Source organism: Mizuhopecten yessoensis, unplaced genomic scaffold (genome assembly GCF_002113885.1).
Source record: "Mizuhopecten yessoensis strain PY_sf001 unplaced genomic scaffold, ASM211388v2 scaffold9987, whole genome shotgun sequence".
In the NCBI taxonomy this organism is placed as follows: Eukaryota; Metazoa; Mollusca; class Bivalvia; order Pectinida; family Pectinidae; genus Mizuhopecten; species Mizuhopecten yessoensis.
In genome coordinates this window covers 522150-545086 of record NW_018408322.1, presented here as the reverse complement: position 1 = coordinate 545086, position 22937 = coordinate 522150, and the positions used below count along the sequence as shown (strand labels likewise).

The following is a 22937-nucleotide window of genomic DNA, read 5'->3' as shown; positions in this document are numbered from 1 at the left end:
TGATTACGAAAAAACAATTCCGTAGGGGTCTAAAAGGAACTTAAATAAAGATATGAATATATTATGTGTGATATAAGGGACTGCCCAGGACAGGGATAGGAAACTCATTCTTAGCCCAAGCCATAAAAATGGCATTATACATAAATTTCAATAATTTTAAATTCTGGGATGAACATATTCGCTTACAATAAAATACTGAACTCTGTTAATATACCAATAAACTACAGAGAAGAAATTTTGTGAATTATAACATTTGCTAGCTGTCAGTCCTGTTTTAAAATTTTGATTTCCGAAGAACAACCCATCAACTTGATGTGGCCTTGTACATCAGGCGACACAAAAGATTGGTGACCGACAGATGCGTATATAACAGATAACACAATACCCATTATAGCCCTGCCCCATTTCATGGCGGGAACATCAAGGAGGGATAAATGTTTATACTTTCTGTTCAATAGATTGATTGATTTATGCCGTATAAAACGCAGAATACCAGAAATCATTTGTACAGATTTATTCAAAAATTCAACCACACGATTTAAAATGAATGTCCAACTTCCCTAGATAGTTTGATGTCAGACCCACTTTAAAGCTCCGGAAACAGTTTTCACTTTATTATGAGCAGAGGTCAAGATATAGGTCACAGTGTTCTACTTTTCATACGTGACACAGAATCTAGCCACGATGTATCCACACATAAACATTGATGATTCTACATCAAATTGTATCATAGATATAATCTGGAAACGAAATAATTAAAGGAGTTTGTTTGTTTGTTTGTTTGATTTTGTTTAACGTCCTATTAACAGCTAAGGTCATTTAAGGACGGCCTCCCCTGTGTGCAAGATGCATGCGTGTAGTGTATGTGATTAAAGGAGTACTTGTCCGAACAACATTTGTCATGTTTTTTGACAAAGGGGCGACACACTGTAAAAAGTGGTCTGAATAAAAACATAATATCAAGGTGCACAACTTACTGAAGTACATGATATACATTTATGTGTTGAATATTATTTAAATTGGTCAATAACTACAGGAGTACTTACTTGTCCGGACAAACAGTGTCCCCTGACACACAAACAGACGAGATAATTCCCGTCTAACTTTGTTGCGGGTGTTGGCATATATTAAACAAATGTGAAAGCTATTGCATCTGCACACAAAATCAAGTTAAGGCGGACGGGTAATTTTGAAGATGTTGAAAGTTCACAGGTAAAAAACATTACATAGAATAGGTTATGTGAGGTGACCTATTGCTAAAGAAGTAATATCTCATTCCAGAAGAAGTCCTTGAATGGTTTAAAAATATTTGATCCACGTGACCTTGAATATAAGTCAAGGTCATTCATTAGATCAAACTTGGTAGCCCTATATTCCAGTATGTTACTGGCAAAATATCAACACCCTAGGCCTCTTTGTTATTCAAATGAAGTTGTTCAAAGATTTTAAACATATTTGACTACTGTAACTTTGCCATATGTGTCAAGGTCATTTATTTGAATACATTTAGTAGCCCTTCATCTTGGCATTCCACTGGCAAAATATCATCATCCTTGGCCTTTTAGTTATTCAGAAGAAGTCGTTTCAGGGTTTTAAACATATTTAATTCCTGTCACCTTGAACATTAGTCAAGGTCATTCATTTGAACACATTTGGTAGCCCTGCATCCCTGCATGTTACTCGCCAAATATCTTTTTTTTTATATTCAGAAGAGGTTGTTTAACAGTTTTAAACATATTTGACCCCTGTGACCTTGAATGAACGTCAAGGTCATTCATTTGAACAAACTTAATAATCCTTCACCCAAGCATATTACTGGCCAAATATCAACATTCTCGGCCTTATAGCTATTCAGAAGAAGTTGTTTAAAGATTTAAACATATTTTACCTCTCTGACCTTGAACATAATTCAAGGTCATTTATTAGAACAAACTTGGTAGCCCTACATCCTTGAAGTCACTGGTCAATTATCATCATCCTAGGCATTTTGGTTATTCAGAAAAAGTCGTTTAAAGGTTTTAAACATATTTGACCCCTGTGACCTTGAATATATGTCAAGGTCATTCATTTGAACAAACCTTGTTGCCCTTCATGCCAGCATTCTACTAGCCAAACACTATCACCCAAGGCCTCTTGGTTATTCAGAAGAAGTTGATTAAAGTAAAAAGTTGACGCCGGACGGACGCCGCACCATGTCATAAGCTCATTATACCTTTATTGGACATATTTTCTATTCATTACTAACTCCCCTGTGACTTTGACCCAATAACCTTGCCCTTTGACAATGTTAGACTTTGTTGGATTCCAATCAATTTTATTCCTCTAATAGTTATAACAAAATAATCATTTTAACGCATAACAAAAAATATTGTTTGTTTCTTGTTACCCTTCCGACCCTATTTTTGTGCCTACCCCAAACTTTTTATTGTTATTTTCAAGTAAGTACTGGAAGTCATGACCACTCTCCTTTATAACCCTTGTAAAAAATATTTTTTTCTAAAAACGATTTTTTTCAACAACCTACCTACCCTAAATCTTTTAACCATGTGTGGTATTGGGTTTCTTTTTACAAAAAAAATAACGAATACCAGACTTCAGTTTGGTGTCTCAAAGATTTTGGTACATGTAGCATGTTTTAAATGTAACCCAGCTTTTTTTTTTCTTGTTACTTTTACGAGGTTTCGTCGTAATAATAGCTCTATAGAGCTCATGTCTTATGTTAGCCACATATACGATGTTAGATTATCCAGGGGTTCCGCTCATGTCATACAATTGTAGCAGAATGTAAGGCTCGGTGTGATGAAACGAGAAGACTAGTTGGATGTATATTAAAGAATCGTTTGGTCACGTAACTGTAAAAATTGACAGCCTTTGAAGTCGGGCGTCTCTCCTTTGTAATCTTCAAAGGACAGGTATCAGCCTAGCGATTGGTCAGAAATTTTTACCCGAGACCAATCAAACAGCTATCTTCGTGCCTTCAGTTTTGCTATGACAGGGTGTAGAGAGCGAGGACTTGGTCCTATTTTTGGGGAAGTTCCCAATATTTACTTTTTGTTTTTGCATAGTTGATGTCTCCTCTTCGTTCATAGACAAGGGCTCTGATGTATATCGGTGACAACCATTTCACTGAACCGGGACAGGGTCCGGTAACGAACTATATGCATGTACTTATATATAATTCTATAACTACAGAGACCTGTGGGTAATGTTATTCCATGTCTAACGTGGTATACAACACACCCGATCTCCCGTGGTGTCCTAGGGCCATCTGAGGTATATCTCGCTCAGGCCTAAGACGGGCACTATGGGCACAGGATGGGCAGAATTTAAATTTGGTCAACATTTAACTTTTTCACCGCAGCCATGGCAAAAATTGGAATTACCGGCCAAAATTGTGTCGCACTCATCTTCCGGGCATCTTTAATTTCTTCATCAATCTCTAGTAAAAAAAACCTGTATCACGGTCAGGCGTTTTCCCGCGAAAATTTAGTAATCACGTGGACACAATCACATTTGGCAAACGTGTTTCTCTCATCCAGTACGAAGCAATTGGCATGAAACAAAATATGTGAAAAGCATTTTGCAAAATACAAAAAGGTCGTCTCGCTCCGCTCGACGTTAATTCCGTTAAACATCAAATATTACCCATAGTGATACTACATGTACGTTTTTCAGATACTCGATAACTAATAACTATACGCTTGATTTTAGCAGAGACGTATACATTACAGAGATTATATACGTCTCTGATTTTAGTTACCACGTTTTCATTTCGTTAAATAACAAATGAACACAAAATAGCACTTTGAGTGAGAAATATATGTTCGAGATATTTTTACATGTAAAACGGGAGCTTCTACACTCAGTTTTGCTTTTCTCGACACCTCGACACACATTTTTGTTCATGTAAGGGGACAGGTCCAAACATGTTTCGGCAGCTTATTTTTGAAAAACAAAAATGCGATAATCTAATTCCGTGGTGAAATATATGACGTTAAACAATTTACTATATTGGTCTCTCAGGATTTGTTAAAAACGTAGACATAGAAAGGAATATATAGTCAAAGATGGTTTGTGATGAGTGTTACGAAAAGTTTAATTATCAAACCTTAGCTGGGGTTCGCATAGGGACACAACGTCTGCAAAGTTGCATGTAGGAGGGGAAAAACAAGACATTAACACGGTTGATATTTCTTGTAGAAAAGACACTCATTTCGGTGTTTCTTCACTAAGTAATCTTTCGTAAAATTTCCTTCAGTATAGGTACCTGTTCACAACTGCACCCCCCAATGACCCCTAGTTCCCGGCATGTGAAAACTGAGTTCGTGCTAACCTCTCGGCCAATGAAAATGCACTTGGTCACATGCACATAGATATAGAACGAGCTCGAAGTTCGCGTCACTTCTTCCCGCGCTGTGGACTCTTATGGACTGACATTTGGGTAAGCCAGTATTTCGGCAAAATATGCGTTGATCACATTGTCAAATCAATACTGATCTTTAGGTTTATTCTCTGATTCAATAATTTCGATATTGATTGCCTTTTATGCATCTCTTAGCGAATTATCACTTTTTTGAGTGACCAATTCTCGTGTACATCAAAATGACTTCTAGCTTTCAATTAACTGATTATACGATCTTGGCTCTATTAATATTATAACTATACCTATACCTATAATATATAGACGTATGGCTTCTTTTGGACGCCCTTGATGAGGGACTTTCCCATAATTAGATGTACTTTCGATATTTCAACTTATCTAGTTTTAACACCTATTTTGTTTAAAACAAAAGACCTGTAAATTAGTGAAAGTAGCTCTTGACGAATAAAAGCTCAGCGGGAGATCTCAGAATTGCGCCCCCCCCCCCCCCCCATGGTAATTGTAATCATGTGAAGATTTGCATATAATTAAGTCGGTATACTACATATATTTTTGCAAGAGTTATGTCCCTTGGAAACTTTTGTAAGAGTCAATAGGGTATCATATGAAGATTTGCATAATAGCGGGATACTGCATCAATTTTTATAAGCGATACAAACCTTTTTTTAATTTGGCAAATGTTCCTTGTGATTGCAACTATTTCAAGTTTTCAATTGAACACAATTTTGTCACGAGGATCATATGAAGATATACTTATAAATTGAGGTTCCTGTGTCAATTCTTACAAGAGTTACAGTCCTTTGAAACATACTTTTTCTTGTGTGCATCCTACAGTTTTCACACAAATGTTACCAAAGTTTGTATGTGTCACAGGTATCATATGAAAATATGCTTATTATAGATGCAGGATCCTGTGTCAATTCTTACAAGAGTTACAATATGGCCTAAATTTGCAGTTGAGTGCAACTAGTCCCACAAGGAATAAAAGCCTCAGAGACGAATATAAATTTATAACATTCAGCAACACTCATAAAGCCATAACATTTGGTAAACATTACACAGCTCCTTAAACTACAGGTGTATGATTTTACTCTGTATAAATATACATTTTCCTTCCATAGTTATACATGTATATTAAATCAGCAGGAGGTTAAGGATTTTAAAATCAGGATACCGCATCAATATTTATTAGAGTTATTAGCCCTTTGCAATTCTGATTTTTTTCCCCCTGGCATAACATTTCTTGTTGTCCAGAGGCCCCCCCCCNTCGTTGATTTCACAGCTGAGTGAGCCCCGTGGGTCAGTTTTGTTTGTTGTCATTACGTATACAATGTAGTATGTGTGCCTTATTGATTAACACCTGAATACAATTCACCAATATATTACCTCTGTTATGTTTTCATCATTCACACCATGGCCTCTCCTAAGAGGAAACGGCTGAACAAAAAATATGTGTATGTACATGTATACGTAGATCACTTGTCAATTAATGGGAGAACTCGTTGTACTGCCAAAATATCAATTGACAGAAGGTGGAGGTATAACCGGGCTATACTGTAATTTGGGAAACACGCCGATAATTTGGTTTACTGCAACGTACACAATTTTTCTAATTCAAAAATCACAGGCCCCATTCACCAAAAGATTTGAGTTTTATTTTTTTGCTCTTCTTTACAGCGTCGTCCATGAGAACAGCAAGGGAAATCCGTCGGCGGTTCTGGTATGTATATTAATGTACATGTTATTCCTGATTATGTTAACCCTGTGGGTATTGATCGTTTTGAAAAGTGTAATCGTAACTTGTCAATAATCTACAGGTTCTTCAGTGTCTTAAATACAGTTGATAGGTGATCAATTGTAAGACTTCACTATTTACCAGATAAATAGCTATTTTAAAGTTCTACAAGATGAACTTGTCTATTTTGTTCGTCGTTGGTTGATATACCATTAGATAACATAAAAGAAATATTGATTTTAGTCAAATATTTTTAGATTAACATACAAGTGTACATTACAAAAAGGAAAAGTTCACGGTTGATGTAATGCCATATTTAAATCTGATTTTATGCTTTAGAGTCGACTATTTCAAGTGTAATTACCAACTAAGCAAATTTTGCTCACATTTCAAGGGAGATAATAATGCATACATATTATTTTTATTTGCAGGATGGACATTAGGTGCAGCCGACCTGTGACCCAATGTCGCAAGAGAACTACCCCAGACCGACAGGTGAATATGTTCTGCCTTTTATCAACTAACATTGATGTGTTTTATTAAGCTGTATGCATCCTGTCTATATTAAGAATTTCAATTCACTCTCCATGACCAACGTGTTGCAGTTATGTACATGTACAATTGTTTGTGTTAACAAGCATTTTATGAAAAGTACAATTTCAACATGTGTCCTGCAATTCAAAATTTGTCATTAGTTACCTTATTTCATTCACTTGTCTGTACATGTATGTGTTAATTAATCTGTGGTACTATTCAAGCATCCATGCAAATCAAAGGTTTCATTACATGTTTTGTGCTTCATTGTGCGCATGAATTTTCATTTTTAGAAATATTTGCTATACATACAAATATGTAAAGGTTATTAATTCCTTTAATACCAAATGAATTAACGATGCGAGGTACTTGCACATTATTAGGTTATCAGTCTTGTGTGATCTATTGCAATTGTCTTTTGTTTAACAATTACTTTTCTTTAGTTATTTCAAATTAACTCATTCACACCTGAAGACACATTTGAACTCTTTCAATTCAAAGGTTGGAATAGTTCATTATAAAATTTCAGGGGTGAATGAGTTAATAAATGTTGATGAATTAGAGCATGCCTATTCAGTGTTCATCTGTTAATCCATCAACACTTTAGATGAATCTCTCTGAAATTTTTACATTGTGATAAACTGAAAAAATGTAGATGTGTAATAGGTGTCAAAAAAATGTACAAGGTCAAGGTCACTGCTGCTAAAAATAGAGCGTGGAAGGTAAGGTCCTAACCTTAGAATCCAAAAGACTTATGGAATCCCTCGCCCCCTTGGGAGTGAGAGAAGGGATTCTCAACCAGAGGGGAGAGATTCTAGAGTTGCCAATCATGAGTATTGTCATGCGTTTGGCAACTTAAGAACCTTTCCCCAAGGGTTGAGATTACCAATCTCACCTCAAGGGGGCGAATGATTCTTTTTCTCTGACCCTGTTACCTCATTGTGTATCATATACAAAATGTGATGTTAATGTTACAATTAAGCTTAATGCATTTTTGACGTGATGATGCATTCTTGACGTGACGTCATAAAATTGTTATGAATAGGGAAATCTCCCCGGTCAGGCATAGCTACATGGCATTCGGCATTTGCTTTTGATGGTTAAATTGGGTAAAAAGCCCCTGAATTGGGGATAATATCGGCGGGGTGTATAAATAGAAACCAACGTACATGAAACACTGGTTTCAACATTTGTTTACTCATATTGATATTCGTAGAGCCACTTTTCTGTCCTTCTTAGATCATTTCCTTACAATGTATCATCTAAAAGACTTAAATATTCTTATTTATGAAAGATAATTTTATTATTGATTTAGCTGTTGCAATGTCATCTGAATACAAGATGAAAATTCATAAAAAAGAATGTGCTATTACTATCTGAAAAATTAATTTCATACTCAATTGAAAAATTGTTTTAAAAGATGGACAGAGAGAAATAAAGATTATGAATGGATTCAATTAAACACAGATCGATTTTATTCTTATTGATAAAAAGGGTAGCTCTCTGAGGGGCATGCAAGAGATATCATTTTTATCTGGCAATAAACCCACTACCCATATCTATGGTAGTTTTATTGTCCTGTTATTAGCCCATCCCCTACTTTTTGAGTATGAGTTTATGTGTTCGTCCCATGAGGCTGTGAACTGTGAAACAATAATTCAGATAATGAGTTCGTTTTCAAATGCAACTAATTTTATATTTTTGGAGCAAAATATTGGTGATCTGTGAGGGATAGGACAGCGGTACACCTACATATTTATGTTGATGAGTGGGATGTTGTAATGCAACTTGTTCAGCTGTACCATATTTATATTACTGTTAGGGCAAAGGGTGCAACTTCAAATGATGAGACCAACCAAATCTGGACCATAGTTTTCATCTTGGCTACTTAAGATCATGATCAGATACTGATCCTAAATGTGGCTGACATTTCCTGGTCCAGCAGCCGTTAAAGCATCCTCATTAAAGTCTTTGCATTTAGTTGTGTGTTATCTATGGTAAAAGATTTAATTTACACCATTGATAAATCTGGAATACTACAGATGGGCTGAGAATGAGAGGTTTGGGCCCAGTAGGGGAAAACCAGCAAAAGACTACAAAGAAAATTTACAACTTCTTCATTTCCTTCTACCAATTTTGTCAAATTTACCAAAATGATGCTAATATGATTTTATTTTTTTCTTACAGGACTGTCTTACTGTAAGTGGACAGAACCCTGGTCAGATATATCTAGGAAGGTGGTCTGAGCTCTAGTTGGGTGATTTGGCGTCTGGGGTATCTGAAACTGGATAGATTTATGACATTTCAGCTGCATAATTCACTCCTTTAACAAAGTTTTTAACCCTGGCGAACACCTTTATTGAGGTACAAGGACCTTTATGGTAACATGTGGGGATCCGATATCATGTACCCCTCCGTGATAGTCCTGAGGGGAACATCTAATCATACTGAGTCAAGTGCTTCATATTGGTCGTTTCCGAGCTGGGGTTAAATTCTATTGTGACTGGATGGATGAGTGCAGCTGAACTAGAATAAATCTATTTTTGCAACAGTACCTCTTGCGTCGGAAAGTCTGACTAGGGTAAAGGTCATCTGGTCCAGAATATCTGACTGACGGACTATCACGGCCTGCCAGTCGCCGGAGGAGGGTAAATAATTGCATGAAAACAGTTCGTTAATAATTTTATGAAAATATTTAATGTATTTTCCACTTCACCAACTTGGTTAGACTTTGCATTCTGATATATACATTAAATTTGGTTGGCTCCATTTCCATCAACGCGGCATATGTATATTTTACAAACATATTCCATCTCAATATTAATTTATCAATGATGGCTGCATGTAAATCTTGATCTTGGTAACGTTTAGAAAATACGAACTGTATTAGTTGCACATAATTATTCACTCCAAAAAAGATTCAATAAAGGTTATTTATACTATACAGCTGGTCTTCAAAAGTAGAAATGTACTATGTATTCAGTTTAGTTACTGTCTGCTTAGTAAAGTGTATATATGAAAACTTTCAGAAAAAAACATCCAAAACTATTAAAATTGATTAAATGTAGACAAGTGCTACCAAACAGTTCATTCCATGAAGTACCTGTTCATCGAGCATAACATAATCAAGTATATTGTTGTGTATTTTTAGAGGAGGCGCCGACCATGGCGCAGAGATCGTCGCCCTTCCCGATCTCCCCCGGAGGAGGCGCCGTCCAAGGCGCAGAGATCGTCGCCCTTCCCGATCTCTCCCGGAGGAGGCGCCGTCCAAGGCGCAGAGATCGTCGCCCTTCCCGATCTCTCCCGGAGGTGGCGCCGTCCAAGGCGCAGAGATCGACGCCTTCACCCCGATCTCTTTTCATATGCCCCCGGTCCATAGGAGGTAATTGACACTCTTGGAATTAATTATAAAAATGAGGAAGTAAAATGTTCATTGCTCTTAATTTCTATTGCCATAAACATTGACCTTGAATGATGCTAAAATTTTGAAAAATAATTTCCATCAAAATTGGTCATCATATTCAGTTCAGACCTGAGTGTTTAATCCCATCTATAAATGAAGTTGCTCTCATAAGAAAGAAAAATCTCATGTTTACCTTAATTTTCTTTCATGAAGGACACGGGGGACGTGCCTGGAGGTGGCACTGAGACACTGCCATGTTTCGTTCGGTTTGACTTTCTTCACACTGAGGTAAATAACAATGGTAAAAAATGTGAAAATGACAATTGGAGCTGATTTGGGGGTGTTATTTATATTTTTTTGTTGATTTTACGTACCAATTTTCATCCAAGCTCATTTTGACACTTGTTAAACCGTTCTGACAAGTTTAGTCTTCTAGTTTCAATAGAGCTTTCAAAGACAGACATTTCATGATTTTAAGTTCTAATTTTTCTTGTTTTAGCCACAGTGTGGAGGCAGTCAAAAGGGCCATGCTAAGGGGCCAAGGGTGTGACATAGTGGCAGGTCTATGTCGCCGTAGAGCGGGGAAATTCCGTTAGGCAAGGTAATTAAGAAATATCAAATTGAATAAACATGATTTTAGTATGGGGTTTTTTCAGGTCAATAAAAAATAATAGTGCCTTGAAACTATCAAGACTATGAAGTTATCAGAATTAAACTTTCTTTGCCTACCTGTTTATATCTTGGAAAGAACAACCCATCCCCACCACCAGCCAAAAACACTTGTATCTATTGTGAAACAAGGAAACTGTTGTTATTAGAGATATTATTACTGTATACCTGGTAATATTTGCTGCAGTTTAATTTTTGCCTTTTTTGTCCTTCGCAATGATGGTAAATTCTTAATTATCTCCTTGTTTCGCTATATCAATGTGTAAATTGTGTTTATATATCATTGTACATTTCTCTTACAGTACGATGTTGGGTTCCACGACTTTAATGGACTCATCTGAAGTATGAGTGCCTTTTCCTGAAGGTATGTGGATTTCTTTATTGTGCATAGTTTATGGAAAGATCAACTTTTTCATTGAAAGATGGATTCTCGCTGACAAAAAAGCATTGTGGTTTTATTTCCACTATCAAATAAACACTAAAATTTTAATAAATACCACGTGTGATGTGAAATTCAAGAGAAGTTCTGGAAAAATGCCGGGTAGAATATGGTAAGTCATATTTACCTCTAAATGTCATTAAAAAACCTAAATGATAGACCGATACAGTGATATTACAATTATGATATTATAGTCTGGTCATAAAGATCCCACTGCCACCATTGTCTATAAATTGTGTTAATTAAATTCATCGACAAAATAACCTTATCCTCAAATCATTACTGGTAATTACAGATCATTTATGATCGTCTATATTTTAAACAATATGAGTCATATAATTGCATCGTGTAACTGAGCAATCACTCAGTTTTTACCTATCAAGTATGAAAGCAATAATTTTTATCGCGTTACAAAATTACGTATTCACAAATAGGTCTAAAGAGGTGAAATACAGGATACCGGAAATACATAATTTAATTGCCAGGGGCCATTTTTATTATTTAGTAGTGAGAACCCATCTTCATTGGTAAACTGGAAAATAAATATATAAGAAAGAACGAAATATTTAAGGACAAAACAAAATGAGTAGTGAGAACCCATCTTCATTGGTAAACTGGAAAATAAATATATAAGAAAGAACGAAATATTTAAGGACAAAACAAAATGAGTAGTGAGAACCCATCTTCATTGGTAAACTGGAAAATAAATATATAAGAAAGAACGAAATATTTAAGGACAAAACAAAATGAGTAGTGAGAACCCATCTTCATTGGTAAACTGGAAAATAAATATATAAGAAAGAACGAAATATTTAAGGACAAAACAAAATGAGTAGTGAGAACCCATCTTCATTGGTAAACTGGAAAATAAATATATAAGAAAGAACGAAATATTTAAGGACAAAACAAAATGAGTAGTGAGAACCCATCTTCATTGGTAAACTGGAAAATAAATATATAAGAACAAAACAAAATATGTATGTTTCAGGTACCTGACCTACCTTTGACAATTTCATTTCGCATAAATGTACTCAATCCAGACTTATTTTGGATAACTTGTCCATCGGATGCAAACAAATTGATGGATGAATAAACAAGGAAACTGTATATAAATCCTACTACTTCATAGGCTGCTATCAAAACCAAATTTAAACCCCATGTTATTATTTAAAAGACCTAATGTTTGGTGATTTTTGTAATTTCTGTAATTGGCCCCCCTCAAAAAGAAAAGAAAACCAGACCTACCCTATTTTTTCAGTCATGTAACCTGAAATATACAAATTTTGTTTAGAAAACAGCTGGACATTTTTCACTTTTTTTTTTTAATTTTCTCCCTCTTTCAATTAATTCTTTTTTTGTCCATGTTCTGTATTACCATATATATGTAAAATAAAAATCTGCAAAGCATCGAAGTAGTAGATTCAAAATTGGAGTATGATTGGCCAACATTTTGGAATTATGACAGGCAACAAACATTCTTCAGAAGAAGTCATACCAAAAGAAATTAATGATGATTTTTTTTTCTCTTTGTCTTTCCTGAAAAGTGTCATTACTACATACTGTAAATAAGAATGGGTGAATTAGCATCAACAAAATGTTCCGACTGTTAATAATCTCATACATCACTCTTCTGATCTTGAACGTAATCGCTGCAGAAGAGAGGTCACAAAATGACCAGCTTTAACAGTTTCCATAAGACATCCGAGAGAATTTTGAAAGTTTAGGTCACTTGATGCAGTGATGAACATCTGTTAATCAGTAAATTTACAAAAGTTTTGAGTTATGAAGACTGCTACTAAAAGGTTAATGTTTCCAGGTAACAGTGCTCAGTCAGTTAGTTATGCGTCAAATGTCAAGGTCACATATGTATTTCTTTTATCAATTTCCCATTGTTAAAAGGAAACCACCTTTTACATAGCAGTACATCAGATGAGACTGAAGGTCATTCAACAAAAAAACCCAATTTTTTTTTTTTTAACCAAAGTGCTGTTATATACATCAGAATATGTATTTTTGACTGCATAGGCAAATAAAGCAATGCTAAAAAAGAACCATTTCCCACAATCATATTGTTGATGGAAAAATAGTGATTGTAATGTGATTGAGCTTGTTTTTTTTTTGTAGGAGATTGTCTAACGTCTCGGACAGTCACCTGGTCAGGGTTTTCAGATGCGTGGAGTCTAACTCTAGATGGATGACTTAGCAATGGAAATATTTGGAACTCAGTTGGTTTAGTCATTTCTCAACTTTGAACTGTCCCTTCTTTGACAATGCATTTAATTCCAAATACAGACATGAATCTGACACGAGTATGGCTTTACAGCATCATGATTGGAACGTCAGGCCTGTGCGGTCGGGCTTGATGGACCAATGGACCGCCATGTGTGTTGTACTGCTCTGTAAATCTTGTGCTGGAGGATTGTTTGTGTCTGGACTTCTATACATTGTGAAAGAATTGACAAAACTAGTTGGGACATGACTAAATCTTCTTGAGGCTTCATCTATCTTCTTTGCTGGGAAGTCTGTCTCTTGTCAAGATGACACAAGTTTGAAAAATCCTGACCTCAGGACGGAAAGTTTGCCCCATAAAAAAAAAAGGTAAGTGTAGCTTGACACTAAAATAAAACAGCTGGGTTTACTTTCCTTTGCAATGAAAGGAAGTTTAACAAAGTTATACTGGAATCAGGCTTCAGGCTGTCTGTCAATCTGTTTCAAGAAAAAAGCTACACTTCCCAAAGTACTGCACCAGTTTGAATGATACTTTGGACACAGTACAAAAAGTTACTTCCCTTGTTTATGGAGTTTTGCCCTTTTGTTATACATTGTTAGCACTTCTACCAAAGTACTGCACATATTTAAATGATACTTTATACTTATCTTACATTGAGAGGATATGAATTTGGAGGTAAATCCTGTAGCTTGAGTACGATTAGAGGAATTTTGTGTAGAAATAAACATTTCTTGGGCAAAGGGGAATCAATTTTGTTTGAAAAGATTGTATGCCCCGACCCCTGGGAACAGAGAGACGAGTCCCAAGAGGAGGTTTTGAGATTAATCTTCAAAAAATCTTTCTGTTTCTCTACTTTGGAGTGGCAAAGGGGAGTCAATTGGGGGCATTGAGATTAATCTTCAAAAAATCCTTCTGTTTCTGTACTTTGGACGGATTTTAACCAATTAAAGGTTAATATATTTAAATCTTAATTATTACCTTTTCATCCAATACAGAAGAAGATATCTGAACCAAATTTAATAAAAGAGTTTCCATGGCCCAATAGGAGTCTTGTTTAATATCGTTTAGTTGTGGGCAAAATTTTAATTTGAGCAAAATCCACCCATAATTAGGGCCCCAAATCGGAGATGCAGGTGCCCTATAGTAATCATGTGTCGGCCCACACTCTCATTTCTGGACATTATATCAGAATTCAAAAGAATGATTTTCTGAAATTTGCCATGGTGATACACTGAAATAAAGATGTGCAATAGGGAGTTAAAATAATCTAAGGTCAAGGTCAGTTATTAAAAACAGCTTATCTGGAATAATTGAAAGATTTATCTTTTTTAATCTATTGTATGTACATACTTATTATAATCATGATTTGGTTTGTTTTTATAACAAATCTCCAAAAATGATATACTTTAACATTATTGCAAATGGGATGTCTCCTGGAAAAATTTAAGATATCCAAGTGTATGCTTATAATATTTCAATAATATTATAATAGTAATCAAAATATCACTACCAAAAATTAAAAATATTTATTTTAATAATTTTGTTCTATTTTTTTGGCAGTACCTAACTAAACCTTGTAAAAAAGAACAGAAACAGAAAAAAAGTGATATGATACGGCTTCATTTGACTTTGAGGAAGCTGTACAAGCCTGGAAAAATGTGAAGGAGAGGAGAATCTATGAACTGAATCAAAGTGCTGAAAGAATTCCAAACTGAAGACTGTGATAGGGAATTTTCTGTGCAGTATCACACCTGACTGCCTTTAGGAACAATTGACATAACAGAAAAAAAGTGATGTTGCTTCATTTGACTTTGAGGAAGCCCTGCAAGCCTGGAAAAATGTGAAGGAGAGGAGAATCTATTAACTGAATCAAAGTACTGAAAGTATCCAAACTGCAGACTGTGAAAATTTTCTGTGCAGTATTGCACCTGACTGCTTTAAGGAACAATTGACAAAACAGAAAAAAAGTGATGTTGATGAAACTGTTATGATAGGGCTTCATTGCCTGGAAAATTGTGAAGGAGAGGAGAATCTATGAACTGAATCAAAGTACTGAAAGTATCCAAAGGCTGAACCTATTGAAACAATCATTTATATCATTATATTGGCTGCAAATTTGTACATGTTTATGTTATGTTTTTCTCTCTTATATCTGTAGCTTGTTCTAGTACTTAGGTTAGGATAAGGCCACTAAGTGAGAAAACACTGGCCAGCTGGTCGGAGCAATGGATAAACCTACCTCCCTGACCCATGTGGTAAAGGTTGGGGCAGCCGGCTCGCAGCATCTTTTCATTTGTGTTCATTGTAACTTGTATATATAATTTTCTTTTCTTGAATTTCTGTCTCTGTTTAACATTTTTGGTTGCTCACTTTACCAGGTAAGTAAGTTGTAATTTAAAGTCTTGTTTATCTTAACATTGTCTTTAAGCTCCATCAGGTTCACCAGTATTTTGGCTGGCGGGGAACACCCCCATAAGTCGATCATGTAATTCTGGGGAATTATACCCCAAATTAATTATGTTGTTTTTTGCTTACCTATGTTGTACATAATCACATACTTTATATATGTTGTTGATAAATCTTAGTACCTTTGCATGCACTTTTAAACTCTTCGATTGGTGTCTTCTCACCTAGCCAACATTTGGTATTTTTGTTACCTACAGGTAAGATTTTCATGTTGGCCAGGTGAGACTAGCGTTGAGTGCAGAACAATAGCCTTAATTACAGGTTATCGCTATAGTCAAACTCATAAAAGTAGATACCTTGAGACTATATAATATGTTACTGATTATTTATTCTCTAACCTCTCAGGTCGCCTGGAGGTTGTAGAGCTTTCAAAGCTTGGGGATCGCCTGGCAATTTGTTTTTACTTTCAATTTATTTATTTATTTATTGCATGTTGAGTTGAAAGGTCAGATAATTAAAGTGAGCAGCCCCTAAGATTGTCAAGAGTTAGTGTAAACTAGAACAAGTTACAGAATCTTTTTCTTTCATAAATAAATTTGTTTTGTTTGTCTTATATGCTGTTATGTCATGTATGAACTTGATGAAATTGGTTCTAAAATGCATGATGTTTTCCTTTTTATGCCCCTGCCATAAAATGGGGGGGGGGACATATAGTGTTGCCAATGTCCGTCCCGTCCCGATCCCATGTTAACACCCGTCCTGTCCCGTCCCATCCCGATTCAATGTAAACACTGACAAAGGTCAAGTATGAGTATACTTCGAATATCATTGTGTTTCAGGGATCCAAGGTCAAAGCCAAGGTCACACTTGCTATATATAGAAAATCAACAACTGATTCAATTTAAACACTAACATTATGCAAAGGTCAAGTATGAGTATACTTCAGACATTGTTGTGTTTCAGGGTTCCAAGGTCAAGGTCACTGTTGCTATATTTAGAAAATCATCAACTGATTAAAACTCATGTTTCACGGATTATGGTCAAACTTCATATAAAGGTCAAATGTGGGTATACCTCGGACATCCTTGTGTTTCAGGATGGGAAAAATATACAGAAAAAACATGAATATTAAAATCAACTTTTAAGTGTAGTACCTTGTGTGTGAACATGTTTCAGGGTATCGAGATCAAAGTGGTTGTAACTTTTCACATGGCAGCAGGGGCATTTATGTCTTGCAGATATTTTCTAGTTTAGTTCATTTTCCACACTGGAATAAAACAGTTATAAAATTAACAACATACTGAAGGTATTATCATCCAAGGTTATAATAACTTCTGATATTTTTTACAATATGAATTCGTGCCTTATTTCTACCGTACTGCGGCGTCCGTTGTCACTGAAGGTATTATCATCCAAGGTTATAATAACTTCTGATATTTTTTACAATATGAATTTGTGCCTTATTTCTACCATACTGCGGCGTCCGTTGTCCGTCCTTCAACTTTTTCTTTTGAACAACTTCTGAAGAACTGGAGAACCTAGGGTCATGCAATGGAGACCAGCAATGCAAATATTTTTATCAAATTACAGTAATAAAAGTTTCCTCATTAAGAAGACCTAGACCTACTTTCAAGGTCACAGGGGTCAAATATGTTAAAAAATTCAAACAACAATAACCCAAGAACCATATTGACTAGTCATGATACTTGGGTATGTTATGTAGACCAGCCGTGCAAATCTTTTTCTCAATTACAGTAATGAGGTCAAAGGTCAACTTTGCTAGTCAGGGGTCAGAGGTCAATGTGAGTTAAAAGCTTTAAAATTAAAATTTCAAAGATGGGGTCAATGCCTATGGAGATTAAACATTAGCGTCGGCCCCCGCTTGGAATTTCAAAACAAGATAAATCCAAAAAGGTATATATGAAGCTTAAATCAGGAAGTTAGTTTCAGAATTCATTTTATGATAAATGGGACCTCATTGACTTACACCTGTGTGGGTATAAAATTATATCGTCATCATATGCAACATATTCCAACTGTTATTTTGATACCAAATATTACACTATTTCAAGAAAGAATTTCTTTTTATTGAAGTTTTAAGCAGAAAAGTGTGAAATTTCATTACTAATGAGAAAACCTAGGCGTATATTTTGACAGTTCTCTGAACATTGAGAAACAAGTGAACGCTATTACCAAATCCTGTTACTACCAGATCAGGAACATCGGCTGTATTCGGCAGTTTCTAACTGCAGATTCATGCAAGATTTTGGTGCATTCACTTGTTACCTCTCGGTTGGATTATGATAACGCCCTGCTCTGTGGTATATCTGACAAACTAACTAGTCGTCTGCAGAGTTCAGAACACTGCAGCACGCCTAGTTACTCGTACTCGAAAGAGAGCACATCACACCTGCGCTTTATTCCTTGCACTGGTTACCTGTACGATACAGGTCGCAGTACAAAATTCTGGTATACACATACAAGGCACTGAATGGAACAGCTCCTCCGTACCTACAGGAACTTGTTACCCTGTATCAGCCGTCAAGATCACTGCGGTCGGAGTCAGAATCTTTGTTGTGTGTCCCAAAATCTCGTACTAAGACCTACGGAAACAGATGCTTTGGGAGGGTTTCGGCTACGTTGTGGAATAGCTTACCATCTGCTATTAGGAAGTCGAATACCCTGGCCAAGTTCAAGAGGGACACAAAAACTCACCTCTTCACGTCTGCATTTTAGAATCTTTGCAAAGACGTCATGTAAATACCACCCTTTTATTTGTTCAATTATGTGCACATTGCTTGTTAAATGTATGAAAGTGATTGCAAGCCTTTGTTGTTTGTTTTCACAATAATAACCGTTACTATTATCTGTAAAGCGCCTTAGAGTAATTTAATGTTGTATATTATTATATTATTATAACGGCCAAGCAGATTTTGACTAAATTTGGTCTGGAGCATCCTTAGGCCAAGGGGACTGAATTTTGTGCCCCCAGGGGTAGAGGGGTGGGGCCCAATAGGGGAAATAGAGGTAAAACCTTTAAAATCCTTCTTCTACCATAGGGATTAAGGGATTTTATCCTAATTTAGTCTGGAGCATCCTTGGGCCAAGGGGACTCAATTTTGTATAAATGGTGGGTCTGGTCCCCCAAGGGGCCCATTTGGGGAAACATAGCAAATTCTTTAAAATCTTTCTTATTCTGTAGGAATGAAAGGATTTGGTCCATATTTGGTGTGGAGCATCCTTGGGTGAAGGGGAACCAATTTTGTATAAACCGTGGGTGTGTGTGGCCCGCTAGGGGCCTGAGGGGCGGGGCCCAATAGGGGAAACATAGCAAATTATTTTTTTAAATCCATCTTCTGTAGGAATGAAAGGATTTGTTCCATATTTTGTCTCAAGCATCCTTGGGTGAAGGGGAACCAATTTTGTATAAACCATGGGTCTGGGTTCCCAGGGTCCTGAGGGGTGGGGCCCAATAGGGGAAACATAGCAAATTATCCTTCTACCATAGGGATTCAGGGATTTTATCTTAATTTAGTCTTGAGCATCCTTTGCCAAGGGGACTTCATATAAACAGCGAGTGTGGCCCTCCTGGGGGCAGAAGGGAGGGGCCCAATAGGGGAAACATAGCAAATTCATCAAATACCTGAATTTTTCTGTACGAATGACAGGAATTTGTCCAAATTTGGTATGAAGCATCCTTGGATGAAGGGGAACCAATTTTGTATAAATGGTCTGTCTAACCCCATGAAGGCAGAGAGGTGGGGCCCAACAGGGGAAATAGAGGTAAAACCTTGAAAATCCTTCTTCTACCGTAGGGATTAAGGGATTTTATTCTAATTTGGTCTGGAGCATCCTTGGGCCAAGGGGACTCAGTTTTGTATAAACGGTGGGTCTGGCCCCCCTGGGACCTGAAGGGCAGGGCCCAATAGGGGAAATATAGCAAATTCTTTAAAATCCTTCTACTTCTGTAGGAATGAAAGGATTTGTCCATATTTGGTCTGAAGCATCCTTGGGTGAAGGGGAACCAATTTTGTATAAACCGTGGTTCTGGCCCACCAGGGGCCCGACGGGTGGGGCCCAATAGGGGAAGCATAGCAAATTATTCTTTAAAATCCTTCTTCCTCTGTAGGCCCAATAAAATGAAAGGATTTTTTCCAAATTTGGTATGAAGCATTATTGGGTGAAGGGGAACCAATTTTGTATAACCGGTGCGTGTGGCCCCCCTGAGGCGTGGGGCCCAATAGGGGAAATATAGCAAATTCTTTAAAATCCTTCTACTTCTGTAGGAATGAAAGGATTTATTCCATATTTGGTTTGGAGCCTCCTTGGGTGAAGGGGAACCAATGTTGTATAAACCGTGGTTCTGGCCCACCAGGGGCCCGACGGGTGGGGCCCAATAGGGGAAACATAGCAAATTATTCTTTAAAATCCTTCTTCTTCTGTAGGCCCAATAAAATGAAAGGATTTTGTCCAAATTTGGTATGAAGCATTATTGGGTGAAGGGGAACCAATTTTGTATAAACGGTGTGTCTAACCCCCCTGGAGGCAGAGAGTCGGGGCCCAATACAATTTTGTAAAAGCAGTGGGTGTTGTCTCCCAGGGGACAGAAGGGTGGGGCCCAATAGGAGAAATAGAGGTAAAACCTTTAAAATCCTTCTTTGACCATTGGGATTAAGGGATCTTATCCATATTTAGTCTGGAGCATTCTTGGACCAAGGGGTCTCAATTTTGTATAATTGGTGGGTATGACCCCCCTGGGGGCATAGGGGTGGGGCTCTGTTTGAAGTTTGTTCTTGCTATATCTCAAGTACTGGATGGATCTTTCTGAAATTTCATATGTACTACCATGGAGTGCTATATCTTTACTTCATACCAATTATTTTAAACATATTCAGGTGAGCGATACAGGCCCTCTGGGCCTCTTGTTTTACATAAAAATGATTCTGTAGACAGAATATATATATATTAAGTTTTTATAGAAGTTTGAAATATACACTGCCATTGTAACTATATATAGGCAAGTTGACAATGTTGGTTATATTTTAAATTTTGTGAACATTTTGCATGTTTCCCTATGCTTACTTCATGTATACCAATATGACTTATTCAGTATCAAAAAAACAGTAATTTTATACACTATACACTATCGTAATTCATTTTCAAAATAACATTCGCCTGTGAGATGTATCTGTCGTTTTGTTAGGATACCCCAGTCACTCAACCTGGTGTTATGCAAGGAGGTCCACTACGGTTATCATTAGCGATTATGAATAATCATATTTGCAGTTATTGATCATGCAAAAGAATAAAAGAAATCAATGTGGGGGCCAAATGTTGACCCCACCTTTCAAACAATATCTTCAGAACTGTTTATGAGATGTTAAAATGTCTTGTGTTCTAGTTACCAAATTTGCTCTTAAGTTACCTACATGTCAGTTTCATGTAACAAAAGAAACATGTGAGCGATACAGGCCCTCTGGGCCTCTTGTATACATGTATATGCATTTGACAAATTGACAAAAGGCCAAGTGAGCTTATGGCATGGTGCAGCGTCCGTCTGTCGTCTGGCATCCGACGTCAGTATTTTACTTTAAACAACTTCTTCTTAATAACTGTAAGGCCTAGGGTGATGATATTTGGCCAGAAACAAACTGGGATGAAGGTGCAGGATGTTGGTATTTGGCCCATAACATGATGGAATGAAGGGCTACCAAGTTTGTTCAAATAAATGACCTTCACCTATATTCAAGGTCACAGGGGTCAAAATGCCCAGGATGTTGAAGTAGCATGCTTGGATGAAGGGCTATCAAGCATTTTAATTTGAATAACCTTGAGCCACTTTCAAGGTCACATTTGGTCAAATATGTGTAAACATTTAAATTACCTCATCTTAATATACAAAAGGATAGGGTGGTGATATTTTTCAAGTTGCATCCTATCCTTTTGTATATTAAGGTAAGGTAATTTTAATGTTTACACATATTTGACCAATGTGACCTTGCAAAATATCACCACCCTGAGATGAAGGGCTGTAAAATTTGTTCAACGTAGTGACCTTATTGGACTTTTAAGGTCACAGGGGTGAAATGGCTTTTAAATCTTTTAACAGGTTCTTTTGAATGACTTATAGTCATAAATACTGAGATTTTGCCTGTAGCTTTATCACTTTTAAGGTTACAAGTGTGAGGTTACAGGTGAGTGGTGCAGGCCCATTGGGCCTCTTGTAATATTTGTAGTATTGTTTTGCATCCATTTACCTAAATTGCTTATGTCAGAAACACAAATTGATTACATTTAGTTTTGAGATGGAGACAAAATTAGGGACGGGCTTAATTGCAGGCACCCACCCTGTTCCCAGGACATTTGCCAAAGTGGGGATGGGGCTTATATGCGGTCAAATACGGTAAATTTAGCTCCAAAGGAGCATGGTGAGCTTATGCCATACCGTAGCGTCCGTCCATCCATCAACTTTTTCTTTAAAACGCTACTAGTCATGAACGACTGAGCAGATTTTTCCTTGGGGGTAGGGGAACCAATTTTGTATAAATGGTGGGTCTGGCCCCCCTGGGACCTGAAGGGCAGAGCCCAATAGGGGAAATATAGCAAATTCTTTAAAGTCCTTCATCTTCTGTAGGAATGAAAGGATTTGTTCCATATTTGGTCTGAAGCATCCTCGGGTGAAGGGAACCAATTTTGTATAAACGGTGGGTCTGGGCCTGAAGAGCGGGGCCCAATAGGGGAAACAGAAAATTCTTTAAAATCCTTCTTATTCTGTAGGAATGAAAGGATTTGGTCCATATTTGGTGTGGAGCATCCTTGGGTAAAGGGAAACCAATTTTGTATAAACAGTGGGTGTTGGGTGTGGTCCCCCTGGGACATGAGGGCGGGGCCAAATAGGGGAAATAGAGGTAAAATTGTTCTTCCACCATAGGGATTAAGGGATTTTATCCTAATTTAGTCTGGAGCATCCTTGGGCAAAAGGGACTTAATTTCATATAAACAGCAAGTGTGGACCCCCTAGGGGCAGAAGGGAGAGGCCCAATAGGGGAAATAGAGGTAAACCTTTAAAATCTTTCTTCGACCATTGGGATTAAGGGATTTTATCCTAATTTAGTCTGGAGCATCCTTGGGCCAAGGGGA

At 36.8% G+C, this 22937-nt stretch overlaps 1 long non-coding RNA gene across 1 annotated transcript; it reads left to right on the top strand.

The window, feature by feature from the left end:
* The first annotated feature begins 4391 nt into the window (after window positions 1-4391).
* LOC110459206 lies at window positions 4392-13758 on the top strand. The gene is made up of 9 exons (XR_002463871.1): window positions 4392-4441; window positions 6059-6101; window positions 6548-6611; window positions 8838-9298; window positions 9802-10032; window positions 10267-10341; window positions 10553-10654; window positions 11025-11086; window positions 13286-13758. It is a non-coding gene; the product is annotated as an uncharacterized LOC110459206 (long non-coding RNA).
* The last annotated feature ends 9179 nt before the right edge of the window (window positions 13759-22937 follow it).